This window comes from Callorhinus ursinus, unplaced genomic scaffold (genome assembly GCF_003265705.2).
Source record: "Callorhinus ursinus isolate GAN/ISIS: 27379988/994484 unplaced genomic scaffold, GSC_fseal_2.0 scaffold3, whole genome shotgun sequence".
Lineage (NCBI taxonomy): Eukaryota > Metazoa > Chordata > Mammalia > Carnivora > Otariidae > Callorhinus > Callorhinus ursinus.
In genome coordinates, this window is record NW_027397065.1 from 53,833,931 (window position 1) to 53,850,803 (window position 16,873).

The following is a 16,873-nucleotide window of genomic DNA, read 5'->3' on the forward strand; positions in this document are numbered from 1 at the left end:
TGTTTTTTATAGACCCAAGTCTTTATTTATGCATGTTAATTAAGTAATGAGAACCCCACAGAAACACTTAGCGTAAAAGCTTGAACATTTTTTCCCTTGGAAGTGCATTTTCCCCAAAGAATGTCTAACATAGGACACTAAATTCCTTCAGACCTTTTTAGTACTTTATGCCTTGTTGTTTGAAAGATGGGTTGTTTTGCGGTGAGTCTACATGGACCCAGTTTCTGAGGACGTTTTTTCTGAAGAATTCTTCCATGGAGTCCACAGCTACCACTCTAGTCTCTCAACAGTGATGGACCTTTGAAAAGCTTAATGAACTATCAGGGTGAATTTCTCTTTGGGCAATTTTTAAGTTGCCTTTTTGCAGCCACATGTTCTGTGTTATTTGAAGATATTCCTACCACATTCTTTCTTCCAGCAGCAGACCTCCTTAAACAGCCCAGTTTCTCAAACCGGGCTTTGCATTCCGCTCAAAAGAAGTCCAGCATTTGAAGAGCTCAAGGAAATGAATTGACAGTAAAATTTTTTTTTGATTCATTAAAATATTTATTGAGCAGCTAGGGAGATAGAAAAGTGATTAAAACATCATCAAAGAGGTGAGGCAAATGCACACATCATAGAAAGCCAAGGGTAAGGGGTCACTGAATCACAGCAATCAAAAGAAAAGTGCTTTAGGAGATTAAGAATGAGATTGCTTCCAGGAATTGATGATAAGTTAAGAGAAGGTTATCAGCAGTCTTAATTTCTCCCTATTGAGTCTGTATTTTTGATGATGAAGCATAACCAAATTATCTTTGGGATTACTTTGAAACATCCATAAGAGCAGAGGGAGATTCTGCTGAGTGGAAGAGTCTTGCCAGGACATGTATTACATGGCACCGGCATGGCCCAATGGTTGGCCTCTTCGTGAGCAGAGTAGTAAGTGATGTCTGCCTCCATGGATGTTTTCGTTCATAGTCTGGAGAATTTACAAAAGACCACCCTACAGTGGACCCAATTAACATTAAGAATTTTATTAGTTCATTCGGTTTCATCTCTTAAGTGTTGCAGTTGTATACCTGGAGGATATATTAGAACTTACTACCTTTTAACAAAGATGTCAACTAAACATGTAACGTTTTGGCCTCAGGAAGATGATTTTTACAAGATTCTTTTTTTCACTATGGTTTAATTCTATCTTATTCTCAAAGATAGTTTATGTGTATTTTTGGTCATTGTTTGAAAGAACTTACCACAAAACCTTTAATTTTAATCTATTTTATGAACTGCATCAGTAACTTTTTATCCCATTACCTTATATACCACCCTAATTTCTTACTTTGCTATTGAGTATCTGCCAGGGACTATGTGAGGTGTTCACTTAATCCTCATACCCATGAAGTGGTCTGTGTGTAAGTGCTACATATACTTATCCAGATACATTATTTTTTATGAATAGATATCAGAAAGCTAATATATTAAAAGACCGACTGCAAAGTCAGTATAGAAATCCACGTCTGTCTGATTCTAGATTTCATACTCTTACCTGGGGCCATAAGGCTTCATTTTACCAATTGTATGTGATAATGAAGTTTTTACCTGGCCTTAAGCTTATAATTTAAATACAAGGCTAAATAATTATGGCTTTAAAGCCACACATAAAATATATTGTAGTTTCTTTAAAAGTAAATATATTTATATATTTAACCGAAGCACTGTTTTGGGTTGTTTTTTTTTTTTAAAGATTTTATTTATTTATTTGACAGAGAGATAGAGAGCACCAAGTACGCAGAGAGGCAGGCAGTGGGAGAGGAAGAAGCAGACTCTCCACTGAGCAGGAACCTGATGTGGGGCTCGATCCCAGGATCCCGGGATCATGACCTGAGCCGAAGGCAGCCGCTTAACCGACTGAGCCACCCAGGCACCCCAGCACTGTTTTATTTTAACTTCTGTTTTTTGTTTTTGATTTTGGCTGTCTTGTGAATAAGATCTTAAATGACCATTATAGAAGACTCCAGAAAAATAGTATTAAATTTGAAAAAACATATGTGCCCCTCTGTTTATTGCAGTATTATTTACAATAGCCAAGTTATGGAAGCAACCCAAATGTCCATTGATAGATGAGGGGATAAAGAACACACACACACACAGTGGAATATTAGTCATAAAAAAGAATGAGATCTTGCCATTTGTGAACATGGATGGATTATTATGATAAGTGAAATAAGTCAAAGAGACAAATAGTGTGATTTCACTTATACATTCAGTCTATAAAAATAAAAAGCAGAGGCAGACCCATAAATACAGAGGACAAACTGAGGGTTGCCAGGAGAGGTGTGGGGAGGATGGACAAAATGAGTGAAGGGGAGTGAGAGATGCAGGCTTCTAGTTACAGAACGAGAAAATCATGGCGATAAAAGATACAGCCTAGTGAATATAGTCAGTGGCATTAGAATAACGTTATATGGTGATAGATGGTAGCTATACTCCTGATGAGCATAGCATAATGTATAGATTTGTGGGATCACTTTGTTGTACACCTTAAACTAATGTAACATTTTATGCCAACTATATTTTTAAAAAAAACAGTGTTAGCTAAAACTTCATATAAGTCCATATGAAGAAACTTCATATCTGCTTGGGGAAGAACACATCAGTTTCTTCAAGTTCCTTATTTGACTGGTTACAGTAACAGAATCCTAGGGTTGGAAGAATTCCTTGTATTTATTCTCCCTAACTTGACAAAGATCACGAGCCAATATTGATTTTGCAATCTAAATTAAGAACTTCTCTGGGCCAGAAGACCTGAATTCATTTAAAGCAAAAAGGTAGTATGGCAAGCCATGGCTTTTCTTGTCCTTCTGTTTTCAGTGCTAAGAATCATTGTGGCAGGTCTGCATTGGGTTTTTGTCAGTGTTTCTCTTCAGCTTAGTAGCTCTTGGAATCTTCTGGTACTTAAAGTTCCACTTCTCTGATGAGCTGAATTTCTGTTTCTAGACCTTTTGTGTCCCATGAGGACATAAAACCCCAGGGATGTAAGGAATAAGACTAAAAACATGGAGACTTTGTGAGGATTGCTACCATTGGGACATTGGATGGTGAATATGGGCAAATGGACTCAGGTTAATTTAAAATTCTTTTTACCTTTTATCTGCTTATACATAACTTTTATTTGAGAGTTATTGTACCAGGCATAATTTTAAAATAAAGCTATATAGTCAAATAGAGAAGATCACAATGAAGAAGAAAACAGATATATTTTACTCTGTACCTCTAAGACTATTAAATTAAAATCCCCTTGAATTGGTGAATGGTAGAAACTAACAGCTCTGAAAACTTGTGCCTTAACACCATAGCATTTTGTCTTATCTATCCGATTGGGGAAGGACATTTAAGCTTATACAGATTTCAGTGGTCTCATGCATCAAACTTTACAAAAGTAAATACAAGTTAAAAGTTGACAGAATGTCATTTCCTATTCTGATCCTTACCTTCTTTTTTATTCTCCCCTTCTCGGTTGTTTTTAAACTTTCTGTTGAATTCACAGCATTTTTTGGGCAATTTGTGGTTTATGAACTGTGTTATTCCTAGTCTGTCATGTTGAGGAGGAGAAAAGGAATAGTAATGATCTTAGCAAACATTTCACAACCACACAGTGACGTAGGTGCCATCATCATCCTCATTCCATAGATGAGGCTCAGGTTGTGAGCAGTCGACGTGGTGTTTGAATACCAATATTTGTACAATTTACAGACATAGGATTTTTTTTTTCACATGGAGATTGGGCATGTAGTAAAGATCCTAATCAACAGTAAAATTGCCGAACTAGTGAGCTGGAAGAGAGGCTGACACAGTGTGAATATTCAGATTAGCACCTTATGAATAAAATAGTTCCACTGGTTTTTCTCTGCTGCCAGAGCAAAGGAGACTGGAAGGCAACACCTGGAATGATGAGGCCCCACCCAGTCTCCAGGATGTATCTTGGCATTCCTACTGAAGCTCTTAAGAAGCTGGAATGTTAGATTAACTCGTGAGAGGCCCAGGAGTTGAGATGAGTTCTGTGCTTACAGGCAGTGAGTGCTACATTCCCACCTGGCTGATACTCAGCCAGCCAGTTGTAAGGTTTCTTGTTCCTGCTAGTTTGAGCCACCTTCATGTCTCTTGGCTTTTCTTTTAATCAAGGGGGACAAGAAGGTGGAAAAATGTTTCTTCAGGGTTTAAATGATGTCAGTAATTGGCAGTAGGAAAAAGGAAATTTAATCTGGGAGGATCACGGAGTCATTGGTCTTTTCCTTTCATCTACTTATATATACTTACACTGACACCATCAGACTATTCCTGTTTGCTTTACCCAGGATATGACATTGTTGACTCCATGTGGGGTTTGCCCATATTTTTATATGAAAGCATTTTTCAGCCATCTTCTGAAGTAAAATGTTAACACTTTTACTTGAGCTTTGGATTTAGTACATCGCACAACACGGGAGTTTGCTTCAGTGTTTAAGTCTTCTCGTATATGTGGTGAGAAGTTCAAAATTACCCCTTATTTATACAGCCTTTGGCAGTTTGGGCAATGCATTTTGTCACCTGTTTGCTGTCTTACGAAGAGCTGGAAAGTTTATGAAGAAATAGAAAATATGACTTTGAGCCCTTGACATTTTAAAATAAATGTACATATTGTTAGTGACAGATTGCTAAACTTGGCTTTAGACACTTAGCTGTGTTTCTTGCCAAAAGTAATCCAGATGTGCATAATTTACCCGGCTGCCATATGTGCACTGACATGTCTTTCTATAATCAACTGTCTGTTCAGGATGGTTACAGTTAAAGGTTCTTTTTTTATCAACAATCTTTTGAAATAGCACTGGCTTGATAACTTATTTTAAATTTAACAACTTTTCAAAAAGTAACGCACATCCAGTTTGGCTTTAAACCTAAGTGACCAGACGTGTTGAGTATCTAGAAAAGACACTGACAATCCAAATTCTCTGGGGCGCTATGCATTTCAAGGGGGAAAATCTAGGATACCAACTTCAGTGTGTGACTCCATTTTGCTGAGTTTCTTGGGAGCATGGAATGGAAGGTATTTGTACCCAATAAATGTCGTCAAAGCCACCGTGAATAACATTTCTGATGAAGTAATTCATTTTAGAAAACAAGTGCGAAACAGATATCCTGATACGGGATGAAATAAATAAGAGGAAAGGGGATGCTTTTATTTCATTCACTACCTTGGTATCTTTTGTGCTAAGTGCTGGTGACATTTGTGCCTTTTCTTCGCGTGAGTTATGGAGCTGTCCTGATTGCCAAGCCCTATCTTTTTTGCTGAAGAAAGGCATTCTTTTCTGGAGAAATTCTATAGAGAAATTTTCTGGAGAATATGTATGGTAGGAAATACTGCTTCTCTATTATCGCTTTTTATTGATACTTAAAAATCACTGTGGAGAAATTTAGACCTCATGACAATAGCATTTCCTTAATGATTGTAATTATCCCTGAGAGATAGTTACCTTGAAACCATGTCCTTGTTTTTTTGTACTCGGTGACACTGAGCCACTATCATGTCTAGACAGGGATGTTGTCAACCATGTGTGTCCTTGTTTGTGTTTGTCCACAGCTGCAATTAGGTTTTTCACACTGTCCCCATCTGTGGAGGCTGGCTGCGCAGTGACCTTGGCCAGTTCAAAGTCTATTTAAGCCCATGTGTGGCAAGAACTCAGAGCACAGATGGTGGGACTGATGATGGGGAACCGTTGTGCTAGTGACCAGACTGCTCCTAGCCAGCCTATTGCGTCTGCAGTATGATTTAAAAAGATGTGTCCTAAAAAAATAAAAGATAATAAAATAAAAATAAATAAAAAGATGTATCCTGCAACCTGCAGTATTAGGACAAAAACTGGCTCAGAGTCAGTTCAAATGCCCTGGCAAAGATGAGAGGGGTCAGTGGCATTCTTGGAGGGGGATCTCTTCTTTATTATTATCGTAGGCAATGTGTAGTTCTTCTCACCAGCTGCCACTTTCCCCTGCACAGTTCAGCAGGAGGTTCTGAATGCTAGTGCACCAAACAAGCGCAGAGGCCCATGAGAATTCCAGGTTTCTCACTTGAGTGCTGCAGCTTGGGTCTGGTTTTGAAAACAGAGTATGCATTTGAAAAGAAACAAATCTGATTGAGACTAAACTGTAACTGTTATTTACCCTGCCTGAGCTCACTTGTCAACTTGGAATCTTCTGTGAATGATTTGCAATTCTTGTTTGCAAATTTGAAATGTTCAAGCTCTATCTTCTACAAGCTGCCAATCATTTTTTATGATTAAAACGTTTATCGGTATATCTACAGATAGTTTTTTTTAAACACACATATACGTATGTAATCATACAATTAAGTTTTTAGAGGGAGAATTATCATTACTATTGTTATTACTACCACCATCTATTTTTGGCTTTTCCTGATTAATTCTGAATTAATAAAAATTTCCCAAATTACTAGATTCATCCAAACTCAGAGAACTCAATTTTTTTTTTACTTTCAATAATTTTGTGAATGTCATGTTATCTCACAGAAGCCCATGATTCTTTAAAATAAATTATATATTAATACAGCATTTTGGAAGCAACAATGACAACAACAATAGTAATTATAGCAAATATGTAGTAAGCCTGTATATTGTGCTAGGTGGTGTTCTGACTGCTTTACTTGGCTTGCATTTAATTTACCAAAAAGATGAGGTGAGCACCATTACTGGCCTGACTTTACAAATGAGGGTGGTGAGTTACCTAAAGTCACACAGCTAGGAAGTGGCAGAGCGGAGCTAGAAACCAGGAGGTGTAGCTCCAGGACCCCATTTAAATAATTACTGTCTCCAACAATATCAGTATTACATATCAGCCTTAAAAAGAGCCTGTCCAGGATGTCGTAACGATGAGATGGCATGGTCCTGAAAAACATTTCCATCTTTTGTCCTTGGGAAATTGCAATTAAGATAAATACACCTCAGGATCTCTTGTTTGCTTTGTTTAGGCTAATGCCCTTGTCTGACAGTTTGCTGCCTATTATAGGATTTATCTCACCTGGCCTACCTGTTGAAGTCACTCTATAGAACTGGGACCAATGTTGTGTAGTAGTTCATTCTTCCAACAAGTTATAAATTCGAGATACAAAAACAGACAAAAGACATAATCTGTTTCCTCAAGAAGTCCACTTAGACCAATGGCCCAAATGGGAATGGCTGATTTTCCTTAAATGTGGGGAAGACTTGACTTTCTACAGACTATTTTGGAAGTACGTGGAATTGTCTATCAGTTTATTGAATTGTATTTTTCTGTTTCTCAGTGTCAGTGTCAATGCAACAGAATCCACTAGTTGCATCTTATCTCTAGATCCTGAACATCTAAACCTTCTTGTTTTGTTTTACTTCATAAATTTCTCTTCACATAGTCTACCTCTGCTCTTGTTTTCGCTTGAGTTTGATAAAATGGAAATAAGATAGTATGGAGTGAGATGTCCTTGGTTCAGGTCTTAAGTCTACTGCTCTTTAACTAGAGGGACGGTAGGCAAGTTCTCGGAGCCATCATTTCCTTATCCTTGAGGCCTATGTTGAAGATAACATCAGAGAACAGTGTCAAGACATGGCCCTTACACTTGAGTGGAAGAGATAGATATAAAAATCACCAGCAAGTGACTTAAGTACTATGGTGGTGGTACGTGGCACCTGCTCTGAGGGCATAGAGGTGGGTCCTGAGTTTTGGTAGTGACTGTATGAGTGACACTTAAGAAAGGGAATTAAAGTATAGGTGACTTCTTGTGAGGAGATCTGACAGAACCCTGGCTAGCACAGGGAATGATTTTATAAATGTTCATTTATTCACGTAGTACTTCTACCGTAGGGCAGACCATGTGCAATTTGCTGGAGATGACAGAGGCCGTGGTTATTGCTCCAGGAAAACACTGAATTGTCCATTGCTCCGCATATTAAGTAAAAACACTTGAGTTTTCTGTGGTCAAATGCTGTGGCATAAACTTTGGATACACTGTGATTAGACCTTCCTAGCATCAATAAATGTATTTAAATAGGTATTAACTTGGTAGCTTTATATTTTTAAAATCTCCATTTTGATGTAAATTAAGAAAAAGGTGAGTATATAAACAGCTTGCAGGTGCATTCTCTCATGCCTGCGAGCAAGACGTATGTCCCTACCTTTGTGAAATCTTTAATCAGATCATCTGTTAGTACACGTAGTTTAGTTCACAAGTAACACGTACTTTTTAAACAGCTGTTACACAAGTGTACGTTTTATGCTTCTGTTTTTCACTGCAATGATGCAAATACTGGAGAAAATTGTCAGGAAAAATCTCTCTTCTCATCTCTTCCTAAAATGCAGTGTAAATAGCATATATTGTCAAATCTTAGTAACAATAACACCCATGAAATACTATTTCCTCAGAGGAGTGAGAAAAATATTTTGATGTTTAGCAAATGCTATCCCAACAGAGGAAAGAGTGCCAATTTCCTGTTAGATGTTGAATCAATCATTCCGACTGCAAGTAGTGATTGAGCAAACATGGCCAAATTTTTATCTATAAGTAATTTACATATATTCTTTTTGGCTATAGTTTTCAGTAAACCTAAAATATTTAAAAAGAGTATCTTTAGTAGATCCGTAACCATCACCCATGTTTATCATAACCATCTCTGTTGGTGATTATGGTTTTGTTTCTCTGCTACTCTTTTTCAGTAATTTTTTGCATTTATATTGTAAAACAACATAACATTATAAAAATATGAAAAGTAGAATAGAAACAAATTTATAATCCCATTATCCTGATACGGGATTTTGCAGTCTCTGCATTGCTGACATTTGTGGCTGGAGAAGCCGTTCTTTGGGGGGGTCATCTTGGATATTGTAGGGTGTTTAGAGGCAGACCTGTAGCACCCCCTGAGCTTTGAAAACTGAAAAACTGAAAACACCTCCCAATTTGCCACCTGTCCCCTGGAGATAAAACTGCCTCTCCACCATTTGAGAATTGCCCTAATAGGAAGCTGTTATCAATGAAAGTGTTCCAGTCAGTTTTTCACGTACATAGAGATCCTTTGACAGAGTTACAATAAAGGGTGTACATGATGCCGTATTCTGATTTTTATAAGCATTCTCTCCTGTTAACTAGGTATCAAAATTATCACTTTTTAATTAGCCCCCTATTGAATTTTTTATGAATAACATGGCAAATACGTCCTTGTGCATATTTTCCACTTTAAAATTTACTTTTAAAGTGTGTGCTGTGTTGCCTGTGAATTCTTTTCCTGATTTTTCTGTTAACGTATGGAGGCTTCTGCTTAGGTAAAATGGAACCAAGAGTGGCTCTGTTCCTGGGAAATAAAGCTCTACCCAAGTTGTCTCTAAACTCTCTGAAAGTCTGTGCACTTGTAAGACTAGAGGGTTTACACATCCTGCAAGGTGCCCTGCTGGGGAAGGGCTGGGCTCCCCTTTGCTCCTGGAAGGCCCCCTTTCGCCTCATGTGCCTCCAATTCACACGGCCCCCGGTACAGGAGAGAGCTCCCAGGCTTTGGAATCAGAGAGATGTGGATTCATTCCTGCTCTGAACACAACTAGCTTTGTGATTTGAGGCAGTATACGCTCTGAAACCTTCTCTTCATTTATAAAAAGAGAGGAAACAGCTTATTACACAGAGCTATTGTGTTACTTAGAAATAATGTTTTAAAATATCTAGCAGAATAAGTACTCAATAACTGATGGTTAGAAGTTATAATAATAAGAACAGCATGGCTTCTTTTTCTTGATCTAAGCCAGCATGGTCCAAAAATAGATGTGGACCACAAATGTGAGTCATATAAGTAGTTTAAATTTTCTAGTAGCCACATTAAAATAAATAAAAAAGAATAGGTGACATTTTGATATTCCATTTTAGTTAGCTCAGTATTTCCAAACATTATAATTTCTGCATGTAATCAGGGTTAACAATTCTTTTTTTTTTCCAGATTTTATTTATTTATTGGACAGAGAGAGACACAGTGAGAGAGGGAACACAAGCAGGGGGAGTGGGTGCGGGAGAAGCAGGCTTCCCGCTGAGCAGAGAGCCCGATGTGGGGCTCCATCCCAGAAGCCTGGGATCATGACCTGAGCCGAAGGCAGACACTTAACAACTGAGCCACCCAGGCGCCCCAGTGTTAACAATTCTTAATGAGATGTTTCATTTTCGAAGTCTTTGCAAAATGACATGCACTGTGTGATATGAAATATGTTTTTGCGCTCACAGCACAATCCAGTTTGGACCAGCCACATTTCGCGTGCTCAGTAGCCTGATATAGCTAGTGGCTACCTTACTGGCCAACACTGCTCTTAGCAATACTTGGAAGATGTCAGGTTAACACATGTGCATTATTGGCAAATCAGTTATTATTTTAAACATAATAGCCACGTCGCCCTTAGAGGTCAAGTAGTTTTAGTTACCCTTGAATCCCCCCCCCCCCCGCTTTTTTAAGACTTACTTATTTGAGAGAGAGAGCATGAGCAGGGGGAGGGGCAGAGGAAGAGAAAGAATCTCCAGCAGACTCCCCACTGAGCTCAGAGCCCACCAAAGGACTTGATCCCGCAACCCCAAGATCATGACCCCGGAGTGGACTGAGCCACCCAGGTGTACCTACCCCCCCCTCTCTTTTTTAAGCAGGAGAGAAAACTATTAAAACTCCAGTGTTTCAAACTGCACTTCTCCATTTTGTTTAGTTCTATAGTTGTCTGTAGAAATAGCTTACAGGTACTGTCATTTTAAGGTGGATTGTCTCTCATTTGCTACTCAGTTTAATGTTTGACTTTGCTTGCCCAAATGTTACCATTCAGCAAGTGTTTAGGATGCACTGAATGGGTGTTGGCACCGTGCTGAATGTTCTCTTCCATTAACTCTTCTGTACTCACGAAACTTCCATGGGCAGTGGTCATATTACCCCCACTCTCCAAACGAGGAAATTAAGACAAGAGTGCCCAGATCCCATGCCTGAGATCACATGTGTAGGAAGTGGAAGAGTTGGGGTAAGAATTCAAGAAAAGTGCTGTATCGCTTCATTCCCTTATAAAACCGCTGCAGTGCTGGCTTTTCCTCAAAGCTTGTTTCTCTCAACACAGTCCAGTTACTTTTATTTGTCCCACTGTAATTCTTGGGCAGGACTTGTTACTCCCCGCAGATGGTCACATCTCCTGCTGAGTTTTCTGCTGTTGCCCTAAAATGCTAAAAGCATTGGTTTTGTTTGTTTGTTTGTTTGTTTTTTGGAGGTCAGGGAACTGGCAGCCGAGTATACGGGATCATAGGCCACATTTGGAACGGATCACACCCTTTGTATCCTTCCTGTTGAGGAATGATCCCTTCGTCAGTGTTTCAGTAGCGGGTTGGAGTAGTGGGGCCCTTCTTTTTTCACTTGCGCAGTCTACATTCAGCCTGGAGGGGGGCAACACAGCTGGTGCAGAGTAGTGCCTGGCCGTTACCTGGCACCCCTACGCTTCTGTGGGGAGAAGAGCTGCCTCTGGATTTCTGAAGGAAATCAGAGAAAGAAATGTATTTTGAGAATCTGACTCACTGAGCAGAATGGGCAAGATAAGTGGTGGGAAAACCAAAACCAACTCTTCCTGTGACCTTCAGTGAAATTCTGCTTTGTGCCCTAAGAAAAATGTTAAAAATGATGTGGTCGGAGTTGGGGCCAACAGACCGTATTGGAAGGAGAATTTCTAATTTTAAAAAGAAGCTTGCTAACCTCATCGCCACTGCTAATGGCTGTATAAATATTAATAAAGCTTTAAACACCTCCCAAGTTAGGGCGCCTGGGTGGCTCAGTCGTTAAGCGTCTGCCTTCAGCTCAGGTCATGATCCCAGGGTCCTGGGATCGAGCCCCGCATCGGGCTCCCTGCTCCGCAGGAAGCCTGCTTCTCCCTCTCCCACTCCCACTGCTGTGTTCCCTCTCTTACTGTGTCTCTCTCTCTCTCAAATAAATAAACCTTTAAAAAAAAATAAAAAATAAACACCTCCCAAGTTAGCTTTATTTTTAAATCAAAAGTGCAAGACATGGAAGTGGTAATTTGTGTTAGTCCGGCAGACACAAAATTAATTGAGATAAAAACAAGAAGTAGCAGGCAAACCCTTTGGGTGACAAAATAGTTCTACTAACTCGCTTAGACAGTCTCGAGTGACACAAGCTCCCGTGGTTGAGCTGTGAGCGTGCCCCGTGTGTCAGCACGCGTCGGCTGCCGTGGGCATGGGAGTCATGAGGTTCTGCGGCCACCTTGCTTGCTGTCGTCCTGTGTGAGAAAGCTGCGCCTCGCACAGAGCTTCGCTTTCACACTCGAATTCCAGCTTCGGGCGTGCAGCCTTAAGTCGGCTGCCAGCGAGCCGGTCAGGAGGGCAGAATGAGCGTGGCCACGGTGATCACAGGCAAGCCCGGGCTAGAGAAGTTCATTGGCACCTTCAGGTCTGCTAGGAGTTTCCCGGCACAGCTGAGCCACACAGTGAAAAAGCCCTGCACGCTCTTCATAGTTTCTAGGAAATAACAGCCTGTCACCCCACAGGCTCTCAGACTTGTAGCCGGTCCCTAGTCCCTCACGGCATAAGTCAGCTGGACGTGCCAAGTGTTGCATCCTCATGATGCCCTGCCTTGTACAGGAGTATTGTTTAGTTGTTTCTCCGTCCTAACATCCTCTGCCTCGTGTAGGATGAAATTTCTTTTGGAAGTGATAAAGTGATTCTACTGTGAGGAGCTAAGGAAACAAGATTGCACAACTGAGAATTTAAACAGAAAAGAAGATAACAGGCAACCTTCTAGAAACTGTGGACTCCTAGAAACCACAACTATACAAGGCCTGGATTTCTCTACCTTTAGCTACTGCTCAAATTTGTATCCTTCAGTGGCTGTTTTATATACTTGCTATTTCTTACGGCCTTCCTGGTTAGGAACCTGGTTTTACTATTATCCCCATTTTTTTTTCTTTTTTCCCTTAATTTTTTTTTTAAAGTAAACTAACTAACATGAATCCTTTTAAAAAATTAACTATACAATGAGACAATAATTCTCAAAAGTATGTGAGACATTACTATAAAGCCAAGTCTCCTTTAATTACCCTGCTTTTACATGCTACTTCCCACCTCACTCCCTAGAGGTAACTGTTGAGACTGTTGTATATATCTTTCTAGAACCTTCTGTGTGTTTTCTCACATTTTACATTTATCCAGAGAAAATGGGATGTTTTCTGTATCTGTTTTTTCATAATTGCTGTAGTGCCAGTATATTGTGGTCTTCTAACCTAGTGATGAAGTAAATGAGAAGTTCACACCATTATCTAAATATAATGGGTTAAGTTCTCAGTTGAAAATTAAAGCACTCTGTTAAAGCACTATGTTGAGTGCAAAATCTGAAAAACACTGGAGGACCCACAACATCAGTTTGAACTGATCTTACAGCATGCCCAAGGTTATCTCTCACCTCACAGTGAGGAGGTGGTATCAGAAGGGAGGACCTGAACAAACAGGAATTAGTTCCTCTAAGTTTGTTTTATGTTTTTGTTTTAGATTTTTTTTTTCTTTTTTAATTTTCAAGTACTCTCTACACCCAACGTGGGGCTCAAACTTACAACCCTGAGATCAAGGGTCACATTCTCCACCGACTGAGCTAGCCAGGTGCCCCAGTCCCTCTAAGTTTTCTAGATCTATCAGCCTTTAAGCCTGCTCCACTGTCATTTCTTAGGAAGTAGCCATGTTATGTCATTTGGCAACTTAATGATCCCTGTGTTTCCATTAGGCTGAGACAATGGTGACCTTTATTCTGTGTAAGTAAAAAGAAGCAACTACCAGTATAAAGGAAGAGGAGAGGGATTGTATGAGTGGCTAGGAGATGACACAGTTATATAATGCCTTTTCTTGAGGAGGTGGGCTTTGGGCTGGGTTTAAAGAGGAGTGTGTTGTGATGAACATAAAGGAATTTTATTAAAAATTATTTTTTCAAAACATATTTAGAAACATTAGTCACATCTCACCACCACCACTGCTACCACCAGCATTTCTCATGTGCGATAGTTACGGTCTCTGACCTTCTACCTGATCCCCCCCTGCCAACCCTCCCACCCTGCCACCCCCTTGCTCTTCTACCCTCTGTTTTCTCCAGTAACCTGAGGAAGCTTTCAAAGATTAAGTCACATGATAACCTCAAAACTGTCCCATGGCTCTTCATGCTAAAAGCAGCAGTACTGTATGATCTAGACTCCCCACTTCCATGGCTTCATCTTCTAGCTCTTCCCCCTTTTGCTCCAGCAACTCCAGCCACACTGTCCTCCTGTTTTTTGAACCTGGTAAGTAGAATCTCAGCTCACAGCTTTTGCACCTGCCATTCCCTCTGCTCAGATAGCCCCATGGCTCCCTCCCCCACTTCCTTGAGGAATTTTCTCAGCTGTCACCTTTTTAAAGAGGCCTTCCCTGATGCCCCTGCCCTCAATCACTCTTTACTCTTTACCATTTTATTTTTTTCTTCATAGCACTTTCTCACACATTACATAATCATTTGTTTATTCATTATCCCAACTCATGAGAATATAAGTTCCTCAAGAGAAGGGCATCCATTTTTTTTGCCGCATCAGCCGGAAGGCTGCCCAGTGTAGAGTTCAATAAATACTTGTTTAATTAACAAATTATCCGTGTAAACCAGCCAAGCTAAAATCTGAATGAAAAAAATGAGGTTTAAGGGAACTTTCTGAGAATTGATTGTGGATAGAACTAAGGGAACCAGTGCATAAGAGGAGAGGGAGGTAAAATACCACTCTGTAATCTTTAGAGTTTCCTGACATCTACATATGTTATCCAGTTATAGGGATTTAGAGACTGTGCTTTAGATGGTGACCTACAACTTCTGTCTGTCAGGGCCATTACAATCTGAGTATTCTACTAGTTCATTAACGATGAGAGTTGAGCCCCTTTTAGTAAATAACCAAACACACCATAGGGAGAACATGATGGGAATAGAATGGTTTTTTTTACACAGTGGCATAGTTCTGTGTTAACACCTGCTTCCTCACCTTGAAGTTTGTTGCCAACCTTAAGTGTTCATTTTTGAAGGAAAACTATGTTGATAGTCTTTTAGAGGCTTCAGAGGGAACATTTGTTTCCTTAGGATATGCTCCAGGAATATCAGAAAGAACACAAGCCGGTTAGAAGAGAGGGCAAGATGAACAATAATTTTTAGTTTCATAAGCATCTTTTATTCCTAAAGACCCCACATTATTTTATTCAAGGTTGTTTAAAAGGTACTGTTCCAACTTCAGGCTGACTGTAAATCACTTTTCCTAAAATGTAATCTCCCTTTTAAAATGATTTCTAGCTTCTTTTTTGTGAGACTTAACATTCCTTCTTTCCAGAACTTTGTCTGCCAGTTCATTAATTTGTCATTGCATCAGTCAGTTGTGTGCTCATCACCATCATCATCAGCAAAAGCCTCCAGAAGCAGTTTCTCATTTAATTCTCAAAATTCTGTAAGCTTAGGTATGTATTATCCTCTTATACTCAGAGGACACTGGAGTTGAGAACATTTAGTAATTTGCCCAAGGACATTTAACTAGTAAGAGGCGGAGCCAGGAGTCAACATCGGGTGCGTATGGTACTGTGCACTGTGGGGTCATTCCGTCACATCACACTCCTTCCTCAAGAGGGCACGTGGTCTCTAGAATCTCCCCTCATCTCTCCATTTGTCTGTTCCTTCATTTGTAAAATGAGGGATTTGAACCAGATGTTCTTCAAGGTCCCTTTTCCCTCCCCCACCCGTCTGTTCACAGGCTTTGTTATTGGTAATGGCTACCGCCATTGGGTTAAATTCTTTATAAACGTAATACAGAGTCAATAACTGAATGAATGTGATATCATCAAGTTTCAGATGGGATTTGGAGTGGTTAAGCAACTTGCCCTAGGCCTTCGAGTTTTGAAATGCAGAAATCCTATCTCAACCCATGTTTGGGGTCATAATAACACTGTATAAGTATATACCGTTTCCACAGTATTACCTACTTCTTTTGTGTAATAAGTGTAAACTGGATGAATATACGAAGAATCTACTCATTCACTAGTTCAAAAAATGTTTGTTCAGTAGTTATTGTTGATCAAACTCTGCAGGTCCTACGAACCCAAAAATGAGCAACGTTCTCTCCCTGTGCCTAGGGAGGCCAGAGTTCACTAGTGCTTGGGGGAGGGGAGAGGTACACATGGATTATTATAATACAGTGTGAAAAGTACAATAATAATGCTTAAGCAGAGGGCCATGGGAATTGGGGAAGTCATCTAAGACATGGGCTTTGAGGGGTGAGTAAGTAGGGACAGGCAGAGAGCAGGACGAAGCCACTAATGGTAGAAGAAACTGGATGCCCAAAAGCAAGTGTGTATATCCATACAACAGAATAGTATTTGGCAATGAAAAGGAATGAGTACTGATACATCCTACAACATAGACAACCTTGAAAACATGATGCCGAGTGAAGGAAGCCTGTTACCAAAGGCCACATATTCTAGGATATCATTTATTTTTTTAATTTTATTTTAATATGTTAGTCACCATACATTACATCATTAGTTTTTGATACAGTGTTCCATGATTCATTGTTTGCGTATAACACCCAGTGCACCATTCAATACATGCCCTCCTTAATACCCATCACCAGGCTAACCCATCTCCACACCCGACTCCCCTCTAGAACCCTCAGTTTGTTTCTCAGAGTCCATAGTCTCTCATGGTTCATCTCCCCCTCCGATTTCCCCCCCTTCACTTTTCCCTTCCTACTATCTTCTTCTTCTTCCCCTTCTTCTTCCTCTTCTTCTTCTTCCTCCTCTTCTTCTTTCTTCTTCTTCTTCTTCTTCCTCCTCTTC

At 39.8% G+C, this 16,873-nt stretch overlaps 1 protein-coding gene across 7 annotated transcripts in view; it reads left to right on the forward strand.

Moving 5' to 3' along the window:
- Window positions 1–16,873, forward strand: part of ARL15 (ARF like GTPase 15) — a 395,889-nt gene that overhangs the window by 230,611 nt on the left and 148,405 nt on the right. The gene's annotated exons all lie outside the window — the stretch shown is intronic.